Here is a 19584-nt window from a genome sequence, read left to right on the forward strand (position 1 = left end):
AAAGACCTTCAAACATCTAATGGGCAGAGAGAAAAGAAAACAAAAGGTGCAAACAATAAAAGTAAGCAAATAGCATTCAGAATGAAAGCAAGTCCACGGACATGGAGCCTGGGGCAGCTGAGCAGGCCTCAGCTTCATCCCCAGTTCAGCGCAGAACCTAGTGGAGCAGCGAGCAAGACCAGCCCAACGCTCACCTCCGGACCCGACACCCTGTCTTTTCAATCCATAGCCCAGCGTTTAAATCATCCAAACACTGAGATGTTCCTCTCTCTAGGAGCTGGACTCTGTTGCTTCAATACACTCTGGGCCTGGACCCTACTACCATGTTTTGGCCCATACCCAATCTTTCTAAATTCCCCTGGTGCTTAGATTGATCAAACCTCGGTTTAGGTAGATGGGCATCGATTCTGCTTTGCCTTCGTTCACCCTGACTTTGCCTCACCTCTCCTTGCCCTGAATATTCCTCAACCTTGCCTCACACCGGCTCACTTTGACCTCGACTAAGCTTCTCCTCTGCTCGCTTCGACCTTTGACTCTGCCTCGCCTTTGCTTGCCTCTCCATTCTTAGTGGTGATTGTTTACCATAAATTTACGAGGAAAAGTGTTACTAATATAGTATTTAGCTGTATCCTTGGCTTTGTTTGCCACCAACAAGTAGTCGCTGCGCTTGATCAGTGCCATCTTAAACCAGGAGTTGCCAGTCGGCGTTGAACTCAATGTAGGACTGCCTTAGGGTCTCTAGCACTGGATTTTTCCTCAGGAGTTACTCCCAAAGCCTCCCCCATGAGTGAGTATAGCTATAAAGCAGTGGAGGTTTGAGATCAGAGTTTTCCTTCTCCTAGATGAGCTGCCAACCATGGCTAATAAGCCCCATCTGCCCAAAGCAACTGGATTTAAGGCTCCAGTAACCTGCCTTTGCCCCTTCTCCTGTAAGTAAAAATGGTTCCACCGAGCTTAGTAGCTAAGTCACACTTGAAAGCCAGGAGCTGGACTTGGTTGTCAGAGGCTGTTTGAGATGTAGACCATTGGGAAAATTTAAAAGGTGATGGGAGCTTATCCTCACTCCCAATCCCCAGCGATAACAACCTTAAGGAACATGATAATGAATATCACCTGTGCTTTTTACCAGACTCACTGAAATCCTAGCACTTGAGCTTCATACTCTATTAATGAATCCAATGATAAGTGAACTACTCAGAAGATGCCGATCACAATATTTCTCCTGAATTTCTTACACAATGAATAAGGGTACTGTTAGAGAATGAAGATATGATTTAGAATTGTCTATAGAAAATTTAAATGCATTTTTGTGTTTTAACAAAATGATCATTTGCCATTCACACCTGAGCTCAGTGTGTTCTGCTTACGTCAGATAACAGTTCTTCAGCGAAGTATCAGTGAGACCACATTACTGACGGTCATGCTCTACTTAGGGGTCAAGATTACTTAAGTGTTATCTCTTTTCCAGTTGCAGTATAACTGGAGGACCATCTTCAGCTCACTGCCTTTCCTTGGTGTTACTGTGCACTCTAACCTTGCACTTGTAGGAAGACGAGAACCATTAATGAGAGTGATGTATCCAGACAGTTTAAAACAGTTAGAGTGAGAGTAATGTGGTAGGGAGATAAAGCACCAGCCTTGATCATACTGAGTGGTGGAACAGACTCAATGGACTGAATGGCCTGTTCCTGCTTTTTATTTCAATATTTCTATTGATGCAGAAGATTTATTGATAGAGGCTACAAGAGTTGAGGTTGGATATCAGTGTTGGCTAAAGAGGATATAAGGAATTCTACAGACAGAGAAGAACCATGGGTGCCTGTAAGGTGAGGAGATGTGAGGGGCAAAACGGTGAAGTAAAGAGGGTGGGATACACAAGTAAGAGTAAAATGCACATCAAGATGGAGGTGAAGATGCCTCTGTGCTCAATTTTCCTTATATGGATGAGGCCATTAAACCAAGCAAGATGGCACCAGCAGTACAGGTCTGCCAGGGCAGCCATCACTAGGGGTGGACTCTGTGTAGATACTTGATTGTGGGACACAAACCCATGGTCAGCTCCATTACTCCATGCTGATTAAAGTATCTATTATGTTTTGTAACAACCAAACTTAAAAACTAATTGAAATGAAAACAAGGGAGCGGGGAATGCAAGTCGAACTTTGTTTTTACTTTAAGTGAGGCATGTGTGTATGACGTGGTGGCGAGGTGATGCATGTCATTGACGTACTTTTACATACAACCCAAAATGCATCATGTAAACAACAAAGAATGATTAATCAAATAATATACTTACAATATTACTGAAATATTAAATATACATCATTCCTCCCTGTATAGCTATAAACTCCATTTCAATATAGAAAGCATCTCAACTTATACACACAGTATACTATATAATACAACTACTAGGTAGACATCCACAGCATAGTAAATTTTAAATTGACCTGTTCAGGCCTAAAGATTCAATTGCTGTGGGAGCTTTCTTACTCTTGTGGGATAATGCCTTTCCTGACAAGGGGGATCACTCTGCTCGGCAGATGAGACTTGTGGCTGTGAGACCATCTCAGGTTCTGGATCATCCTTCATGGTGGTTGTATGAGTTGACTCTGGGACTTCTGGATGTGGTTCTAACAGTCCTTTCTTCACTGACTTCTCTCCTTGAATGATAGATGTGTCATCTCCAGGTGACATCAGACGCAATCTTCACTGTGTAGGAGAGTGGTCCAGTTCTGTCCTTAATCTTTCCGGGTACCTGCTTTTGATCACCTCTGCAGTCCCTCACAAGGGCTGCTTGTCCAGGTGTGAAACATCGAACCTTCTTCAACTTGTCTCAGCTGTTTGTCCTGCATACTCCTTCTGAGATTGGGTTTGGGGTAATCCAAGCATAAACGCAAAGGTGAGTTATTGATTGTGGAGTGTGCTGCATTGTGATATGCAAGGACAAAATTGGTGAGCTTCTGATTCAGTGTCAGTGCAGTGTGTTCTGCTGGCATTGCCCAAAGAGTGTTCGTTAGACTCTGGACAAACCTTTCACCCAAACCATTTGTAACTGGGTAGCACAGTGCAGATGTAATATGTCTTTTTCCATCATTTTCTAGAATCACTGAAACTGTTCCACAATAAACTGTGGTCCATTGTCACTGAGCTAGTGTTCTGGAACACCAGTCCTTGAGAGGAATTTTCTCAACATACCCACAGTGTGTGATGCTGAAATGGAGGATATTGGGAACACCTCTGGCCACTTTTTAGCTGAATCCACTACTACTAAGAATTTTATGGTGATGAATGGTCTGACAAAATCCACATGAATCCTCTGCCAGGGCAATGTAGGCTATTCCCAGGGATGGATAGGCGTCACACTTGGCATCTTCTGGACACACTGGCATCCTGAAGAATGCATGGCAAACTGCTTGATCTGCGAACCTAGACAACACTCTCATTTTGACCAGGCCTAGATGATCAGCATGTAGCTCCTCCATCTTAGCTTAGATGGTACAACAACTCTCAATCCCCACATAATGCAACTTCCAAGGGCAAGTTCCTCCTGGCACTGGTAATAATGGGAAACTGGAGTTTCCGCTGCACATTCCAGTGACGTTGGGTGGTCATATAGACCTGAGAGAGTGTGCCACAATCATCTCCACCATAATAGGTAGACTTTAGATTTGCATTAGGGAGAATACGTTGAGAGGAGTTTCCGTTTTTGTAAAAATTTCAGGTATTTCCTTTTCCAAGGGTAAAAAGGACAATCTATCCGCATTTCCATGATTAGTCATCCTCTTGAATTTGATCTTGTAATTGTGTCCTCCAAGAAACGGAGCCCATCTCTGCAATTGTGCTGCTGCTGTCATTGAAACATCCTTCTGTGGGTTGAAAATAGACACTAATGGTTGATGATCAGTAATGGGAGAAAACTCTCTCCCATACAAGTACTGGTTGAAACATTTTGCAACCCAAACCAGACTCTCTGTCAATCCGAGCGTAATTTTTCTCTGCAGTGATAAGGCAACATAATGCAACGTCTACGGGCATTCAGAGACATCACTCGTAACATGTGACATGACTGTACCTATACTGCAAGGTGTAAAAGGCATGTTTCACTGGGCAATGTGGATCATAATATGTGAGTACAGTGTCTGACGTCACCATTTTCTTTAACTTCTTGAAAGCCACCTCACACTGCTTTGGCCATTGCCATTTCTTCCCGATCTGTAGTAATGAGTTCAAGGGATGTAGCACAGTAGCCAGGTTTGGCAGGAACCTGTTATAGTAATTGACAAATATGAAAAGGAACCCATCTTTTGACTTTGGGGCATCCAGCACTGCTTGAGCTTTCTCAGCACACTTCTGCAACCCTTGTGTTTCAATAGAGTGACCACAGTAAGTGATGCCTGGTTTAAAGAATTCACACTTGTTGCATTGTGCTCTGAGCCCATAATCTTCTAATCTTTTCAACACTTTCTTGAGATTTTGAAGATATTCCTTGTCATCCTTACTGGCAATCATGATTTTATCCAGGTAACACTGACTGCCTGGGCAGCCTTGTAACACCCTTTCTATAGCTTTCTGCCAGAGTGCAGGTGCAGATGCTACTCCTAAAATAAACCTATTATAGCAGTAAAACCCTCTGAGTATTTATTGTGAGAAACATTTTGGACTTTCCTTCCATCTACATCTGCAAACAGGCCCCAGCTAAGACCCATTCTTCTTGGCTCCTGGGACCACTGGCATTACCCATAGGCTCCACTCAACCTTGGAAAGAATTCCTTCGGTCTCAATGCGGTCTAGCTCACTGGCTACTTTATTACAGATGGTATAAGGAACCAGGTGGGCTTTGTAGAACTTGGGTGTGGCATTTTCACTATTTTACCTCAGATATAATTGAGTTTTCCAATGCTATCCCTGAACACTGCTGTGTCATCATCCAGTACTTTTCTTAATTCACTTTCAGTTGACTCTTTTTCAGGGGATGTGACATGAAAATTGTGCATGGATCTTCTATCAAGTGGTAGTTGTCTCAGCCAATCACAACCCCTGTGTTAGCCCTTCTGCTTTGACCACACACAAGCCTAATATTGTACTTCGCTGTTAGAAATGCCATTCCCACAGGAGTTATCTCTACTCCAGTAGAAGCTCTTAGTTGGATAGCTGCAGGCTTCAGTCCAATATCTGGGAAATGCCATTCAGTCTCATTTTCTGGAATAACTGCAACAGCTGAGCTAGTGTCTCGTTCCATTTTAATTAGTTTGAAAATGGTGGAAGGATCTGCAACAATCAAATTGTAGATATCCCGCCAATAACAACCGCAAAATGCTGGCCCTCCTGTTTTCATCACACACAAGCCCAATGTGACTTGTTAGCTGTTATATTTCAGTGTTGTGGAATGACTGCAACAACCAAGTCCGTGTCCAATTCCATTTTAATTAATTTGCCATTCACTTCTGGATTGAGCTATATTACTTGTCTATTGTTAGTTTTCACATCATAAATCTCAAGTCTGCTCAGTTCTGTGTCACTCTCATCATCAGATTTTTCATCAATAGCATGCAGATTAGTGCTCTTTCTAAAACAGCTAATTGACTTTTTATCTTTTTCTCTTTCTCTATTTTAGTCTGCCCAACATTCTCTTTGTATGTGACCTATTTTTTTGCCTTTTCTGCAAGTTTCACCTTTGGATTTACATTGATGTATTGTATATGAGCCCCTGCCACAATGGTAACACAATTTATTCGGCCAGGCAGGTTTCTGTTTAGATAACACACATTACCTGAATGCAGCAGGCCAAGCAGCATCTATAGGAAGAGGTACAGTCGACTTTTTGGGCCAAGACCCTTCGTCAGGACTAACTGAAAGAAGAGATAGTAAGAGATTTGAAAATGGGAGGGGGAGATCCAGAATGATAGGAGAAGACAGGAGAGGGAGGGATAGAGCCAAGAGCTGGACAGTTGATTGGCAAAAGGGATATGAGAGAATCATGGGACAGGAGGCCTATGGAGAAAGAAAGGGGGAGGGGTGAAGCCCAGAGGATGGGCAAGGAGTATATTGAGAGGGATGGAGGGAGAAAAAGGAGAGCGAGAATATATATAATAATAAATAAATAACGGATGAGGTACGAGGGGGAGGAGGGGCATTAACAGGAGTTAGAGAAGTCAATGTTCATGCCATCAGGTTGGAGGCTACCCAGACAGAATATAAGGTGTTGTTCCTCCAACCTGAGTGTGGCTTCATCTTGACAGTAGAGGAGGCTGTGGATAGACATATCAGAATGGGAATGGGACGCGGAATTAAAATGTGTGGCCACTGGAAGATCCTGCTTTCTCTGGCAGACAGAGAGTAGGCGTTCAGCAAAATGGTCTCCCAGCCTGTGTCGGGTCTCGCCAATATATAGAAGGCTGCATCTAAACATTTCTGTTTAGATATGGCAATTTTTTTCACACTCACTTTCCATTTCTGAATGCAATGCATTTGTGTCTCTGTCTGCTGTTTACATTGATTTTGCAACTTCAACTACTCTTTTAAATGTAAGTTGTTCTTTATTTAGGAGCATTTTTAAATGCTTTTTTTTTAAGATTCCACAAACTAAGCAATCTCTCAGTGCATCATTAAGCCCATACTGAACAGAGAATACTGTTAGTCTTTTCCATTCAGCCATGTATGCTGAAATGGATTCCACTTCCTATTGATTCTGCTTATGAAACTTGAAGTGCTCAGCAATCAACAATGGTTTTAGTTCTAAATGTTCCTGCATTATGTTCACTCTATCAGCAAAGCTCATTTTGGCTGGTTTGGTTGGAGCAGTCAAACTTCTAAGCAAACTGTATGCCTTTAAATTCAATGCACTCAGCAAAATTGGCACTCGCTCTTCATTGGCTATTTAATTTGCTTTAAAATGCTGCTCAATACACTCAGTATACAATATCCAGTTATCTATTGTACAATCGAACGCATCTATCTTTCTAACGTAGCCAGCCATTTCTGCTTTTTTTTATTTATGGTTATTATCACCTGGTACTTACTGTTTATGAACCGGTGAACTTGTCAGTTTGCATTTTTTTTAAAATTTGATCATCTTGCTGTTTCCGAAAGAGCACGTGCTGTATTTTTTTTTTTTAACTCAAAAAACTTCTGTTTATTCTTCAACAGGTCTTTGGTTCATTTTAAAAATACATCGTTGCCACTGTCAAGTTTTGTAACTCCAAAGCAGAATAAAAAAACTAATTGAAAGAAAAACAAAGGAGCTGGGAATGAGAGTCTAACTTCATTTTTACTTTAAGTAAGGCGCATACGCATGATGTAGCACTGAAATGATGTATGCTATTTACATACTTTTACATATACATTATGTAAACAAAAATTACTTAATCAATATATTTACACTGTTACTCAAATATTACAGAAATATTAAATACACAATAGGTGACATGGTGTTCAATGCCATCTGCCTACATTTGACCCATCTCCCTGTCTCCTCGCTATTTCATTGAGTGGAAGGTGTAAAAGTCTAGGGTCCCACGCTCTGGGTTTGGGAGCAGCTGTTGCCCTGTAACCATCAAGCACCTGGACAGGCTTCACTCACCTCGGCACAGTGAACTCCCTTTTGGGTACTCTGCAGTTCAGGTCCCATGAGTTTTTGTTTAAATTTCACTAATTGCGATTCAGCACTGAACTGACTCGACGGCTGTGGCCTGCTACAATCGGCACTCACCACTCTTCTGAACTAGCTCCATGGCTATGGCTTAGAGTTATCAGGCCAGCTTCACTCACCTCAGCAGCGAACTGCTCTGTGGCTGTGAACTCACTTTCAGGGACTCTGCAGTTATGATTTGTTCTTTGGTGTGTGACAGTCTTTGCTGTGTGGGTTTGATTGTGCTTCTTTGCCTTGTGGCTGCCTGCAAGAAGGTGAATGGCAAGGTTGTATACAGCATATATACTGTACTTCACTGATAAATGTACTTTGAACTTTGAATTTGTGGCATTGAATCCAGGAGTGCAAGATTACACTCTCACTGCTCCAGTCCATGACTGTCTCCAGCCTTGCCCTCGAGGTCATTTGCTGGCTTCTTCCTCACTTCAGTAGGGAAAATAATTGCCTTACAGATCCTTACAGTCTACAGCATGACATCAAGCAATCCATCACTGAATCTTGACAGTAGTGGCATGTCTAGACTCCATTTTCTTCTCCTTCCCTGGTCTGCAGCCAACTCCAAACTCCATCAAGTATTTTGCTTGCAGTGTGACTTTAAATAGTGCAGCTGAAATTGATTCACACACAGTGACATTGCGCTCACTCAAACTAATTGGTCTGGAAGCCTAAAATGCTCAGCAGCTGAAGTAAAGCGGCTCTGACAAACAAGCTGTAGAAAATTTCAGATGTGCCATCCATTGGCAGCTTCCCCAGGGTCAGTACATTAGGAAGTAACCCTTGCGTCTGCAGTATGGAAAGTCTTTCCCTGGACTTGTTTTACCTTTGCAGGCTTCATTAAGAGGTACAAATCTGTTTCTAGGAAATGAGTGTACAACCAACATGCTGGTAATATTTACGATAATAACTGAAAAGCAGAAGAGTTCTGAGTTGAAAGAGAACAAAAAAAAAGAAGCAAAAAAAATGTACTTGAATTTAAGCAAATAGCTGCAGATGTACTGAAGAATCAATTTCAGTTACAAAATCAGGTGGCATCCAAGTGGTTAATTGAAACCAGGTTCACCAATGAATGCAGGAAAACATGGAATTCAATGATTTTTTTAAATGAATGACTTTATGTTCAGTAATATTCTTCTGACATGTCATTAATATGTAAAATTATGCAAAACAAATTGCTATCAACCATAAGATTTAAACTCTTTCATCATTGTCGAATACAGATTTGGTGACACTCATGAAAGTAATATATACTGTAATAATAGCACATCTGTTTACAAATAACTGCATTGCATACATAAAATTTGCAAATGCCTGCAATTAATTTTGTATTCATTGTTATTATCAGCAAATCTAGTTAAATTTGCCAAAGGTTTAATGAATTTGCAAAGCAAGAACTGCTGATGAATGCCATAGTTTTGTCACCTACGTTCCAAGTACCCTGAATATTATGGTCGATAAAGTTCCTCCTTTCACATTACCATATACTGAATTTACCTCAGACCTTACATTGAAAGGCACATATTACTAATCATAGTATTCTTGAGGTTCCTTTTTGTTTAATTTTGATTTACTTCCTAGTGAAGGCAGTTTTCATATTTTTGCTGGCATCTCCCCAAACATATTCACTGATAATGCCTTATTAATCTGATAATATAATACTAATGTAAAATGAAATGCTGAATTTCATGATTCGACCTCAAACTTAATTTTATTCAATGACCCAAATCTAACTCATCTGTTTCTGTATGAATTCAACATTCTGAACATATCTGAGTACTTATCTATGGAAATATTTCAGTATGGAGTCTGTCAGCAAAGCTGGGAGATTTGATAACCTATGATTTTTCATTCTCCTTAACTGATTTGCTGTGTGAGATTAGACAGAATTGGTCCATAATAATTAAAAGCTACACATTTCTAAATAAGTGCACATTTACCATTATAGTTCCAATAGTGAATCTAATTGAGATTTTTTACAAAGGAAAAAGCATCCCATTCCAGATTGAATTTGTAGAGTTGATTAATTTCTGAGAATAAACTCAGCACCAACCCCACCCCATGTAAAATGCTGTATTCCAAGAAGTGCAGGCAATTACATAATGTGGCGTATAATTACATTAGTACTGTGCAAAATGATACTAAATTTTATTTTGCCAATCTGTTCACAGCTGTATGCTGTTCAAGAATTGAGATTTCCCAGTATATTTCCAGGCCCTACCACATAAGTCAGGGCACCTTAGGATCAGAAGGGTTTGACATGTAATTGGCATTTTAGCTTTTCTATGTTATTGTCATGAAGGAGGTGGAATATCAAACTACAGACTGGAGACTCTGTCGGTATTTACAGTGGAAAATACTACACCACATCCATTATTAAAGTAAACAATGTTGTGACACATAATCCAACTTGAAAATACAATTTAAATGCCCTTTACTTTATTTTCAAATAAACAGATATCCTAACAGGGCTTGTTAAATAAATGAGATCACAGGAATGAAAAGCTTAACATATGAAGAGCATTTGAAGAGCTCTGGTCCTGTAATTGAAGTTCAGAAGAATAAGGGGGTTTCTCATTGAAACCTATCAAATACAGAAAGGCCTGAGTAGAGTGGACATACACAGGATGTAGTCTAGGATAAGCTCCGAATAAAGGGATGTTCCTTTAAAACTGAAATGAGAAGAAACTTCTTCAGCCATGAGGCTAAAGGGATCAGGGGGGAAGGAGGGAAGGCTGGTGCAGGGTTCTGAGTTGGTTGATCAGCCATGATCATACTGAATGCTGGTGCAGGCTCGAAGGGCCGAGTGGCCTACTCCTGCACCTATTTTCTATGTTTCTATGTTTCTATGAGTGGTAAATCTGCAGTATTCTTGCCACAGAGGGCTGTGGAGGCCAAGTCATTGGATGTGCTTAAGGTAGAGACTATTGTGTTCTGATCGCTAAATGGTGCTCAGAGTTACTGGGAAAAGGCTGAGAATGGAGTTGAAAAAAAAGCATTATTGAATGGAGGAGCAGACTCAATGGGATGAACAGCCAAATTCTGATTCTATACAGTGTATTAAGATCATTAGACCATAAGAGGTAGGAGCAGAATTAGGCTATTCAGCCCATTGAGACTGCTCCGCCATTCCATCATGGCTGATCCTGGATCCCACACAACCCCATATAGCCACCTTCTCAACAGATCTTTTGGTGTCCTGACTGATCAGGAAACAATCAACTTCCACCTTAAATATACCCACGGACCTGGCCTCCACCACAGTCTGTGGCAGAGCATTCCACAGATTTACTACTCCCTGGTTAAAAAAACTCCTCCTTACCTCTGTTCTAAAAGGTTGCCTCTCAATTTGAGGCTTTACCCTCTAGTTCTGGATACCTCCACCAGAGGAAACATCTTCTCCACATCTACCCTATATCGTCCTTTCAACATTTGGTAAGTTTCAATGAGATCCCCCTGCATTCCTCTAAATTCATGTGAGTACAGGACAAAAGCTGCCAAATGCTCCCCATATGTTAACCCCTTCATTCCCAGAATCATCCTTGTGAACCTCCGCTGGACTCTCCCCAGTGACAACGCATCCTTTCTGAGATATGCGGACCAAAACAGTTGACAATACGCCGTGTGGCCTGACTAGTATCTTATAAAGGCTCAAAATTATCTCCTTGCTTTTATATTCTATTTCCCTTGAAATAAATGCTAACATTGGATTTGCCTTTTTTACCACAGACTTTTAACATCATAAATCAGTGAGTTGTTTGTTATGTCTCCCCTCTCACTGTGAAACAGGAATACCTCTTTTTCCCTTACTAGGAAGAGAGAGAGCCTGTGGTATGTTGAATTACCAGGTGAACATGTAGTCTTTGGGGTATTGCAAGTTCGTATCTTTATTGATGCTTTGCTGCACGCTTGAGTGCTTGGTGGGGGCTGCCGATGATTATTTTGCTGGTGGTGGAGGGGGGATCGTTGCTTTGCTGCTGCTTATGCATGGGAGGGGGAGCTGGGGGGGGACTTTTGGGTTCTAACATTTAACTGCCGTTCATTCTTTGGGGCACTCCTCTGTTTTTGTGGATGGTTGCAAAGAAGAAGAATTTCAGGATGTATATTATATATATTTCTCTGACATTAAATGTACCTTTGATACCTGTAACTTAGGAGTCTTGCATGAGGACTCCTAAGTCCCTCTGCACCTCTGACGTTTGAGCATTTCCCTAGTTAATAATAGTCCGCACTATTGTTCCTTTTACCAAATTGCATTATCATACATTTTCCAACACTGTATTCTATCTGCCACTTTTTTGCCCATTCTTCCAATCCAAGTCCTGCTGCATTCACATTGCTTCCTCAGCACTAACTACCCCTCCACCTATCTTCATATCATTCGCTAACGTTGCCACAAAGCCATCAATTCTATTATCTAAATCATTAACAAACAATGTGAAAAGCAGCAGTCCCAATACTGACCCCTGAGGAACACCACTAGTCACTGGCAGCCAACCAGAAAAGATCCCCTTTGTTCCCACATGCTACCTCCTGTCTGTCAGCCATTTCTCTATCCAGCCAGTATCTTTCCTGTACTGCCATAGGATTTTATCTTGTCAAGCAGCCTCATATGTGGCACTTTATCAAACACCTTCTGAAAATCCATGTAAATGACATCCACTGTCTCTCGTTTGTCCAATCTGCTTGATACTTCCTCGAAGAACTCAAACAGATTTGTCAGGTAGTATTTCCCTTTACAAATGAGAGGCATTGATCATGTGGATAGTCAGAGACTTTTTCCCAGGGCTGAAATGGTTGCCACAAGAGGACACAGGTTTAAGGTGCTTGGGAGTAGGTACAGAGGAGATGTCAAGGGTAAGTTTTTTACTCAGAGTGTGGTGAGTGCGTGGAATGGGCTGCCAGCAATTGTGGTGGAGGTGGATACAATAGGAGACTTTTGGATAGGTACATGGAGCTTAGAAAAATAGAGGGCTATGAGTAAGCCTAGTAATTTCTAAGGTAGGGACATGTTCGGCACAACTTTGTGGGCCAAAGGGCCTGTATTGTGCTGTAGGTTTTCTATGTTTCAATGTTTCTATTTCTATGAAACTATACAGACTTTAACTTATTTTATAAGTACCTTGAAACCTCATCCTTAGTAATTGACTCCAACACTTTCCCAACCACTGAGGTTAGGCTATCTGGCCTATAATTTCCTTTATTTTGCTTTCCTCTCTTCTTAAAGAGTGGAGCATCATTTGCAATCTTCCAGTCTTCAATGACCATGCCAGAATCAAGTGATTCTTGAAAGATCATGACCAATGCATCCATTATCTCTTCAGCAACCTCTCTCAGGACTATGGGGTATAGTCCGTCTGGCCCAGGTGCAATACCCACCTTAAGATCTTTGAGTTTGCCTTTGTAATAGCAATGGCACTCAGTCCTGTTCCCTGACCCTCATGGACCTCCGGCACACTGCTAGTGTCTTCCACAGTAAAGACAGATGCAAAGTGTCCATTAAGTTCATCTGCCATTTCTTTGTCTCCCATTACTACCTCAACAGCATCATTTTCCAGTGGTCCAATATCAACTCTCACCTCCCTTTTACTCTTTATATAACTGAAAAAACTTTTGGTATCCTGTTCTATATTATTGGCTAGTCTGCCCTCATATTTATTCTTTTCCCTTCTTATAGCTTATCCAATATTATGGTCTTATCCAGTAAAGCAACCCTCAGTCCTTTTACAAGGTCATACCAACCTTCATCACCAGTTCTTTCATTAGAACTTAAGACTATGGTTATCATCAAAAATAAAGAATGCATTCTTTTTGTAGAGAAGGATGAAAGTGCACACAAGCAACTTACTTATCCTGATCACCTCACTTCTTCTGAATGCTTATAGCAAATCTCATTCTTTATCTTTTCTTCTACGCGTGACCTAAGGGCCAATAATCTGGCAGCTGAATGCTGTTCCTGAAATACAGAAGCCTCTCGTTTAAGTTGTTTCTCACCCCACATCAGATCTTTTTTTCTGATCAATTTGGTACCTTATTCTATGTTCCAATCCTTTCTACCTGGAGGGCAGCAGGGGCAGGGAAAGAGATGATGGAGAGTGGACTTCTGCCTGAAATATTTAAAATTTTGGGTGTCTTTGGTCCCCATTTAGCCCCTCACCATCATTGGCACTTTTCTTCTCTAGTTATCGACTCCATTAGAATTATTTTTGTACTGGTTTACAGCGGTGTATAGAACTATACAAAATACACTATTCCAGGGATAGTATGAGAAGCAATTGTTGTCATTGCTCCCTACATTTACTCTCTATTCGTCCAGGAACTGAAGCAGAATATTTCCTCATTGGCCTCATGAGTATCTAGTGACTTTTGTCTTACTTCTGATGACAAACAAGTACCTACTTAATTCAAAGCTGTATTGTCACAATTATTTCAGAAGGTGTAATCTGTGCCTCAACAAAAAATAAAAGCAGATGATTGATGTTGTTCTCCAGGCAGGCATCGCTTCTGACACATTTTCACAGGCTATATTATTCCACACTCACTAGACTTCACAAAAATTGCAAAGTTATGATGGATTGATTTAACTTTACTCAGTTAGTTTTGATTGGTGTGTATATATTGATAAAAGATTTCAAGAGAAAGAGATGTTGAGGCAGAAGTTGAGTGTCTTCCAACTCCCAAATTATCCCATCAGGGGCCTTATGCCCAGCTGTTATAAATTATGCAGGCCATACATTGGACTCGTTAGTTACCAAAGAACCAGAGAAATGGAATGAAATTATCATTGACTCCAAAAATCACCTATGAAAAAAAGATTGAAGTATTTTAATGCAAATACAATATTCCAGTAGTAGGCACAAGAGAAACTGCAGATGCTGGAGAACTAGAACAACACACAAAATGCAAGAGGAACTCAGCAGGTCAGGCAGCATCCCTGGAGAAAAATGAATAGTTGACATTTTGGGCCAGGATCTTTCACCAGGACCCAAGTAATCGACTCAAGACCAGAAGAAGAGTCAAATAGCAGAGTTAAACAGGTTTTGTTTTTGTACAGCGGCAGACAAAAAAAATCACCGATCATTATTAATTAATCATGACTAACTGTGACAAGCCAGATGATTAAAATCAATGAGTTACTTTTTGAATGTAGTCACTGATAAAATAGTGGAAAAGTTACAGCCAATTTGAACATTGCAAACTTCCACAAACAAGAATAACCAGATAATTTTTAGTAATGTTAATCAGGTAGACTTCTGCCTGAAATGGATTTCCTTTCCTTGGACCCCATTTCATTCCCACTAGACACTGCTTCATCGTCCCAGTTTCCAAATACCAGTTCCATATGTATGCTAGTAGTACTCAGACCTGCCTATTCACTCCTTCTAATGATAACTTCATGATTAATCAATGAATCAGGCAACATGCCCAACTTTCCATGCCACAATTTCCTCCAGAAACAGAAATATTGAACCTATTATCTCTGTCAGTCTCCAGTCCCTATGGACTTTGTTCACGTGTCAGTTCTATCCCATTCATTGGCAACTGTTCACTTCCGACCCCAAAGGCGCTTCTTCCACCTATGTTACTTGATCCATTTTATCCTCACTATATTGGATAATCCCAATACTTTTTATAATTTATCTCCCATCCTTTACTCTTCATAAGTTTGATGCTATGCAAAACAATGCTGAATGTATCACAACTTGTCCCACGTAGTGTTTATCTGTCACCTCCATGCTCACGAATTGTAGTTCATTGACTCCTGCAGTCAACTCCCCCAATGGGCAAATTCTCAGTCTTGTATTCGCAAAGGAAGCCAGAGGTCCATAAGCCAGTCCTCAGTGGAGGATCAGAGGTGGAGAGGGTTAGCAACTTTAAATTCCCCAGTGTCATGATTTCAGAGGATCTGTCCTGGCCCCAGCACATAAGTGCAATTATGAAGAAAGCATGGAGAAGCCTCTTCTTCCTTTGGGGTTTGAGGAGATTCAGCATGACATCTAAATGTTTGACTAACTTCTATAGATGTATGGTGGAGAGTATATTCACTGGCTGCATCACAGTCTGGTATAGAAACACCAATGCCCTTGAAAGAAAAATCCTACAAAAAGTCATGGATACAGCCCAGTCCATCACAGATAAACCCTTCCCAACCATTGAGCACACCTATGTGAAATGCTGTCACAGGAAAGCAGCATCCATCATTACAGACCGCCACTACCCAGGACATGCTCTTTTCTCACTGCAGCCATCAGGAAGAAGGTACAGGAGTCTTAGGACTTGCAAGACCAGATTTAGGAACATTTAGTACGCCTCAACCATCAGACTCTTGAACAAAGTGGATAACTTCACTCAATTTCACTTGCCCCACCGTTGAAGTGTTCCACAACCAATGGACTCACTCTCAAGAACTTTTCATCTCATGTTCTCAATAGTTATTGCTTATTTTTATTTTTATTACTGCTTCTTCTTTTGGTATTTGCACAGATTGTTGTCTTTTGCACTGTGGTTAAAACCTTAGTATGGCGGTCATTTGTTGACTCTGTTATAGTTAATATTCTATAGATATGTTGAGTATGCCAACAAGAAAAAGAATCTCAGGGTTGTATATGGTGACATATATGTACATTAATAATAAAATTTACTTTGAACTTTGTACTTCCATGAAGCTGTGCTCCTTCTCTGTCTTATGCAACCACTAAAATTTTCATCACTTGGTTACAATAGAGTCTTCAATTGCTCCAGTGCTAAAATCTGGAATTCCCTGCTCAAACTCTTCCATCACTCTGCTTTTTTCTCATCTCTTACCATTATGCTTAAAACTTACCTGTTTATTAAAGCTTTTAATTTCCCCTCCTATCTCGTTCATTGGGTTGATGCGAACCTTCAGCAGATTATGCTATCACCAAGTGCTTTGGTAGTTTTTACATTAGTGACATTTGTTTTTGTATTTTTTTGCATATGTGCCTGTGCGTGTGCGTCTGCGTGTCCGTGCATGCGTCCGTGATGATGTCTTTTTCATGGCTTTTACAAGGCGCGGAGCAAGAGGGAGACTGCGTGGCATGCCACTCCTCGCACAGACATTTTTGCAGTATCTTCCCTTTTTATTTTATGAGGTCGAGTTGCGTTCTCGATATTCAACCTGGCACGGATGGAAAGCGTACTCGGGGGCGGACCCGACTAGTTTCGAACCTGGGAACCTCCACTCCCAGGTCCGGCGCCGATGTCGTTGTGCCACCAGCCGGCCCCATTAATGACATTTGTGATGTAGAACGCTTGGTAAACCCTTCAAACTATGTGTCTGCCATCCATAAAACAGTGGAAGGAAATGTTACTGTAGACTATCTGCCTGGGCTGGCAAGCATTATTGCCACAGAAGAGGAGTGTAGTAATGTGACAGAGAACACTTGGTAAATGCACTCTTTACACAAGTGCGTTTACACACACAAGCATTGCCCTGTCATTCTGCTGTTGTTGTGCTGAGCGTACGCACTTCAATGTCTTCCCTGATATATCCTCATCAAGGCCGATGCACTTGGGTTGGCTTTATGGTGCCTCTCCCGCCATACAAGATGGAATATTCCATTTCTTTAGTAAATGTGTATATGTTGTTGTATACTGTATTTATTGTAAATAGTTCTGTTTATCTTGTAATATCCTTGTAACTACATCGTGGGATGCATCATATTCTAATTCATGTGTAGCCTTAAGTTAACTTTTGGGTAATTAAAGTTGGTATGTCCTGGTACCTAATTAGCAGGGCTCATTGCTTTGAGTAGGGGAGAGAGACTGGGACTGCGAAGAGTTACACACTGGACAAAGTATGGAGCTGTTATTGTGTTTTCTGATAAGTATCTTTTGGTAAGTATTGGCAGTTCTATTTCTAGATTTTTGACGCACTTAATAAACACCCTTGCACTACAATGCTCGGTGAATTCAGCAATTTTTCCTTTGGTCATAACCCACGATCTAACTATGTTGAATGGACACTGGTTGGAAATGTAGCAATGGGTAATGACTGTAGATCAAACAAACAGGTGAGACTGTTCAAAGTTCAAAACAAATTAGTTAGCATAGCACATATACGTCACGATATACAACCCTGAGATTCATTTTCTTGCAAGCATTCACAATAAATACAAAAAACACACCCAGCAGGATGGACAAATAACCAATGTGCAAAAGACAACAAACTGTGCAAATACAAAAAGAAAGAAGAAAAATATTAGCAATAAATACATAAGCAATAAATATCAAGAACATGAGATGAAGAGCCTTTGAAAGTGAGTCTATAGGTTGTGGGAATATTTTAGTGAATGAGCGGGTGATATTGAGTGAAGTTTCAGTTATCCCCGCTAGTTCAAGAGCCTGATGGTTGAGGGTAATGAAGTTCTTAGGCTCCTGTACCTTCTTTCTGATAGCAGCACTGAGAAGAGAGCAAAACATGGATAATGGGAGTCCTTGATGACAGGTGCTGATTCCTCTGACAGTGCTCCATGGAGATATGCTCAATGGTGGAGAGGGTTTCACCCACGGTCGTCACTACTACTTTTTGTAAGGGCTTCCATTCAAGAGCATTGTTGTTTCCATACCAGACCATGATGCAACTTGTCAATATACTCTCTACTCACATCTATAAAGGTATGTCAAAACTTTAGACGACATACCAAATCTTCACAAACCTCTATGAAAATAGAGCCACTGCCATGCTTTCTCCGTAACGTCGTTTAAAACAGATCGACTGAAATGATAACACCGAGACATCGTGGGATGGAAAGAACACTGAGGATAACCTATTGTGGGCTTGATTGTTGAAGTGAGCCCTTTCTGAAGACAGCCTGTTCGGAGAATCCACTTTTTAATATAATTTATAAACAGTTTTTATTCCATCATTCTCTGTAAGGTCTTTATTCTTCTTGTTTTCTTCAAACTCCTATCACACAGCTTATGCAGTATATTTCACGGTGAATTCATTATGACTCAAAATGAACAGGGTCTTAATTCCTAGCTACTTCCCTGGCAATGGCTAATTCCAAACAAAGTGAATCATGAGACAACATAACCAGAGATTATTCAAAAAGAGCTATATTTAGAAGTTTTGTACAAACCCTGCAGAACATTACCATGGTTCACCGAAGCCATCTTGCCATCTTGCCACAACCTAAGGACTCACTTTCAGGGATTCTTTATTTCATGTTCTTGATATTTATTGTTTTTTTTGTTATTGTTTCTTTCTTTTTGTATTTGCACAGTGTGTTTCTTTTGCACATTGGTTGAAGCCCAAGATGGTGAGGTCTTCCATTGATTCTATTATGGTGTTATTCTATTATGAATTTATTGAGTATGTCTACAAGAACATGAATCTCAGGGTTGTATATGGTGAGATATATATACTTTGATAATAAATTTACTTTGAACTTTGAGATTATTCATACTTTAAAGATTATTTTAATGATTGTCCTTATTTGTCACATGTACATTGAAACATCAAAACAAATGTGTTGCTTGCATCAAATCAAATTGGTGAAGATTGTGCTGGGCAGCCCACAAGTATCGCCACACTTCAGGCGCCAGCACAGTAACCCTAAACACACAGAATCAGAACGGGGGAGGAAACCGGAATACTTGGAAGAAACCCATGTGGTCACTGGGAGAACGTACAAACTCCTTACAGGCAGCAGTGGGAATTGAACCCCGATCACTGAAAGCTGGCGTGCTGCCCTAGAAACATACGTATTAGGAACATGGTTCTCCTGGTGTAAACATTGTTCCCAATTTTTAAATAGATTGTAACTTTTTGTACGTTTTTAAACACCGCAGAATCTTGGAAAGACTGCTTTGCATATCCAGGATTTCAATGTTTGCACCATTGGTCTTTAATGTAAAAATTTTGTTAATCTATTCACAGATACTGCTGGAATATTTAAACATTTTGCAGCATTTCA

Source organism: Mobula birostris, chromosome 15 (assembly GCF_030028105.1).
Source record: "Mobula birostris isolate sMobBir1 chromosome 15, sMobBir1.hap1, whole genome shotgun sequence".
NCBI classification, from domain to species: Eukaryota; Metazoa; Chordata; class Chondrichthyes; order Myliobatiformes; family Myliobatidae; genus Mobula; species Mobula birostris.